Consider the following 5,816-nt stretch of genomic DNA (forward strand, 5'->3'; position numbering starts at 1 on the left):
CCATTATATAAATGAAGTAGCAAGGCATAGTGGAGAGAGTCCTTGGAGCTAAGATGACCCGGATTCAAATTCTGTATCTGACACACACTGGCTGTATGACTCCTGGCAATTCATTTAACTTCTCAGTATCCTAGGCAACCCTCCAAGGATACAAATTGCAGAGCTATTGCTAATTAAGGATTTCTTTAAATCAGTGAAGTCTATTTGATATATAGATTTAAATTTTGATATAAAGATGTATATTTGTGTATGTGTATATACTACTTGCCTTAGAAGCCTTATTGTTCTCACCTTTTTTTCTACACCTTCTTAATCTATACTTTTAAAAATTTAGAATTTTTTGAAATGTGTTAATTTTTAAAATTAAGCAAAATAAAAATTATTTAAAATCACTCAAAACTATTTCTTTCTCCAAGAACATCGTCTCCTTCCTCATTATATGTAAGGTTTTGCTCATGCTGGATTTCTACCCTTGCGTGTAGTCTTAAATTCCAAATTTACAGATAAGGAAAAGAAATCCAAGTGAAGAAAAATGTCTTATCTACTCTTACAAAGAGTTACTAAATGATTCAGAAATCAAATCCAGGTCTAACTCCTAGCCAGAGGAAGGAGAGAAATAAGAGGGAAGGGGAAGAGGATTGGTAAGAAATCTTCATTTCAGTCCTTTCCAGATTCATAATTCAGTTGGGAGAAGGGGGAGAGGAAGATGGGGAGCTTTCCAAATATATTTTCTTCAGATTTCTTTAAAAAAAAATTTTAAACTCCTAAAATACATTGATTCCCAACTTCCTTGTAGTTTTCTTCACACTAACTACTCCATCTCTCCACTCTGGGCATTTGCACAAGCTGCCCGAATGCCTGGAATTCCTTCCTCATTACCTCCTGGCTTCCAGGGCCTGTGTTAGGTACAGCTAAAACCCCACATTCTACACAGAGCCTTTCCAGATCGCTCTTAATGCCATCTGCCCTCTGTTGATTACCTCCAATTTACGTTGGGATCTATTTCATGTACACACAGATGTTTGCATGCTTTCTTCCCCTGACTGTGAGCTCCTGGCCAGGGGTTTTGTTTGCTTGTGCATTTGCCTCTTTGAATCCCCAGGACTTAGAACAGTGCTTTGGTTCATAGTAGGTGCTTTATTTAATTTACCCAAGCAAGGTCAACCCACTTTGTAAGTAATTGGTCCTAACTCCTCAACCAGCCAAACAGGAGAGAATTAAATTTGCTTTCCTTCTTATGTTGAAACGTCTTCTTCAATGACGTGCAAAATTAAACTAAGAACTTCTTCCTGGAGATGCTCCTTCCATATGTAACATTAAACTCTTCTGGTTATAAATCTCACCAGAGAACCCCACCCCAGGCTCAGTAAGGAGAACCAAGCTCTTTGAACCGTCAAGCAAGCAGCCGGCTGGCTGAGCAGTTGTAAAGGCTTCAGGAACACTCCTGGTGTTTGTTAGTGGGTTCCCACCCCTCATTCACACAGACTACACATCTGTTCCTTTATCAGTTGCTGGCACACAAACCCCGAGTGGTGCCAATAAATGCCATGTGATCCTGTTCACTGATTTCCTGTCTGTAATTAAATTATGTGTACCGCTCTCTAGTTCTCTGCCTAAAACTATCAACCTCCTTCCCCTGCCAACAACCCCCCCCACCCCCATGAGGGTGAGGTCACTAAGCTCAACATGAAAGGCTTCTATGACCTTGAACCAGCTTGAAACAGGTTAGTCAAAGTCCCACCAAATCCAAAAGGGTGTATTGATTCCCCAAACCAATGTGGCCTGACAATTTATAATATTGGAAAAAGTTTTCTGTGGAAACGAATGGCCTAAAGGAATGGGATTTAAGCCATTCCTCATTTGAATGTACAGTATAAAGTTTGCATCATTGAAACAGAGATTGGTTTGGCTTCCTCATCCAGATGGGGCAAACTAAGTCAAGACACATTAGAAGAATGCAAATTTGAAGTTACCTCATCAATAAATTTATTTTTGACCCATTACAGATCCTCTCAAAAAGGACCTGATGATTTAAAAAATAAATTACAGCAAAGAAGAGTTGAAAAAATCTCAAATCTTTATTTTGATTATGCCCTGCCCTTCATTTTGAAGGAAATGATACAATCTGAAACCTGAACTTCCTTCTCAAGAAGTGGTAATAAGAACAATGACAGAAAACACAGTCGTCAATGAAAAAAATTCATGTAATTCATGGGGAAAAAAGGATTTATGTGGTGCTTTATCCTATTAGTATATGAAATTCTCTGAAGGGTTACAGTATTAAATTAAAAAAAAAACTTCAAGTAGATTTAGTGAAACATTTGTTCACTGTAATGGAAAGTCATATAAACCACTCAAGTTTGAAATTACCCTGATTTTTTTTTATTTAAACAAACAAAAAAAGGTGTGGCTTTCAAAATGCAAATCCATTCATCTGTAACTATAATCACACTGGAAGTTAACTCCAAATTTTAAAAAGTGGCTGGTTAGACAAACACACAACAGTGACAGTCCTAAACACAGTGAATTCCTTTAAAAAAAGTTAGAAAACAAGCAGTTAACATGTACTTAGTTCTCCATATCTCATTTATTGTATAAAAGTAAAGTTCTGCTTTCAAAAATATCTGTCACCCCCCAGGGCTGCTATAAGAGCTGGTGCTGAAAATAGCCAAAAGCACCCAATGGGCAAAAATTCAACCACACATGTATGTCTTTCTATAAGACTAGAAAACTTGCACTTTTAGATTTGGAATAAAGTATGCTTCTCAGGTTGTATCTTTGCTACCTGAGTACCAAAAAGTAATTTCAGTTAAATGTGGATAATACTACAAAAAAAAGAAGTTCTGTCTTGGCTACAAAAGAATTGTAAAGCTGATGTCTGGGGCTTCTACATAAGCAGTCTCAATAAAATATTTCCTCAGGTAAGAAAATATAAATTTGACTTTGACTTCATGTTCCAGTAGGGCACTCCCTCTCCCAATTTGAGCTTCCAGAGAAGCCCTAGAATCAAATTTATTTTTCCTTCAAAGAGCATCCACAATTCACAGTACAAAATATTTCTAAAGGGTTTTTTAGTCCCTTATAAGGAACAAAAAATATGCTTAAATATATATATTTAGAATTTTAAAGTGCCAGGTGAAGCCACTGCTATGAGGCTTAAATAAAAATTTATTTGTATCCACAACACTGCCACCTGGAGGAAAAGTTAATCTGTCAGCTGATCTGCTTCTCTCTTGAACCAAACAGGAAAGAAAGGGGGGTATACTACTGCAAAACCATATTGAAGATTCTTAAAATGAGGGGGGAAAACCTCCCATCAGAAATCTGCCTCTACTTATTGTAACTGATGCAAAATCTAGTATTCCTTTTAAGAATGCTTACATTGGTCTGGGAAAGGCTTCTGTGTTAGGTCTTTTTCTATCTCTTTATCCCTCTTGGGATAACCAGAGAAATCAATTTCCCTCCCCATCAACCTGACTCTCCAGAAAGCCACTTGAAATACATGTTCCGATGGTGCTGAATTTTCCTTTCACATTGAGTTTCTTTTAGCTTTTCATTTTAATTCCCAAGAACTATAGTCAGCTCTGTAGGCCTGAGCATTTCAGTTAAAGGTAGGATGGTGGGAGAGAAGGGGGGCAGGAAAAGCTATCAGCAAAAGTTGGAAGAAAACATGTCCTCTTGCTCCTTGCCCATTGGTCACTGTTCATTAGCCACTTCCCTCCCAGCATGGACAGAAGAAAGGGAAGGAGATGAAACTCAAATCTGTCAATTCTGCTGCTTGTTAGCAGGCCTAGAGAGGCAGCTGAGACTATTGGCTAAAATTAGGTCTCTGGCTCTTTTTGTAATTTTGTTTATCCATGCTTAGCTTGTCCCACCTCACCATGTGCAAAATTGATTCTGGGTAGAGGAAGCTGTGATTGGAAGGAGAGGGAAGTAATTGACTTAAGACTTAAGACTGCCTTCTCCACTTAAGTTCCCTCTATTAACAATGCTGAATTTTATGTTATTTCTTCCTAGAAATTACACATTTGATCTTGACAGACAAAAGCTAGGGTGGTCAGTTAGGGGGAATATTGTATGACTTTAAGTACCTATTGGTAAATTAGAGGATACTTAGAATCACTAGATTTGAGAACTTCAGTCCCTTAGAAATCATAGTCTATGCTTCTGACTATAGAAGAAGAAATGAAGGTATAGATTGATAAAGTGACTTGCCATAAGGTCACAATGACTGTAATGGCTTAAGAACACTACTTATTTTCTTAAGCATCTATTAAGGGGGCTGGACATTAAAAAAAATTTAACACCAGAATATTCAGTTTATGAGTACGCACAAGCAAATAATAAATGTTAAGATGTGAATTCTGTGCCAAGATGTGACTAAAATAAATATGGATGCTAGAGTTACTATCTTTTCCCCTGCCCAAGCTATCAAATCTGATGTTACTTCAAAAATTCAAGAGAACACAGCTCACTGTACCCTTAAATAATTTTATAGTAAGTCAGATGGTCACAAAGAGTGCCTGAGCACTATAGATTCACCATAGACTGCTTCAGTAAAAACAAAAACAAACTGAACCCAATCCTTTGTGGCAATGTTCTCCAGAGCAGCATTAGCAATGCCAATACTTCTCAGCTAAGCTAGCTGCATCCTAAAATTAAGTGTACAAATCATTCTGGGACAGAACAAGCTTTTCAATTGGCAGTTTGTGAAATGAAAGGGAAAAAAAAGCTTCATAGTGAACAGAGCAGTAGCTCATTAGCAAATATGAGAAATAACTGTTCAGCCTATTGTCTGTTTGCCACAGATGCTGGACTAAACCCATAAACAACCCCATTTGCTCCTTATAAGATCAGTGACAGCATTTGTGTTTAACTACTCACAAGGTGGCTTCTATTTATGATTGACACTTTTCTCTTAATTGAGAGAGAGATTCTAGAAGAACTTGTTTTCTTAAGCAGTGAGACCCCTGCTAGCTAGGGAGAAGGATTTTCAACACTGGTTTAATTATATTAAGTGTTGATTTCAAAACAAAGCATTTTACTATGGAAATAAAGCTCAAGCCAAGTAGATTTTCACTAACTTAGTGCATGGGAAATCGTGGGGAAGAGAAGTCATTCACAGAGCCAACAATTAATAAAAATTAATCATGAAAAAATAAGGGGGTGGTGGTGCAGACTAACCTCAATGCATATGAAGGGGGGGAAGGCAATTCTGACCGTTTAGTTAACAATGCTGCTTTGGTAGTCGATCCTGAGTAGGGTAGCACCCAGGCCCCCTCCCAGCCCCTCTGTTCAGCAGATGAACAGAGCTGAGCAAGTTTAATTAGATCAGTGACACAAAGGACCATTCCCTCAGCCTCCTGGTTTCTTTTAGTAACAAATAGCTCAGCTCTAGTGCATACAGCAGCTCCGGGAGAGAGAGAAACAAAGCCCAACCTTAATTGAATCCTTCCCCAAGCCTGCCCCTGACAATGATTTACTTGTAACCTGGGAGGAAGGAGGAGCCGGAGGGAACAGGAAGAGGGACATCTTCTAAGAGCCTGGCTTCCAGCATCCAACTACTTGTGGTAACTGCTCTCTAAAAGGGGGAGGGGGGAAAGAGGGAAGGAGGGGAGAGGCGTGGATAGCCTTTGTCTCTTTTCCTGCAGTTTACAGAATCATTTGTTACACTTATGATAAGCAAAAATAGGTGTGGGTCTCGGTTCCCACTGCTTACCCACCCCGCCTCGCTCCCCAGGAATCCCACGAAATGAATCATAGCATCTTCCCCCAATCCACATACAGCACGGTGCGGGGGGTGGGGTGGGGTGGGG

Source organism: Gracilinanus agilis, chromosome 1 (assembly GCF_016433145.1).
Source record: "Gracilinanus agilis isolate LMUSP501 chromosome 1, AgileGrace, whole genome shotgun sequence".
Taxonomy (NCBI): domain Eukaryota; kingdom Metazoa; phylum Chordata; class Mammalia; order Didelphimorphia; family Didelphidae; genus Gracilinanus; species Gracilinanus agilis.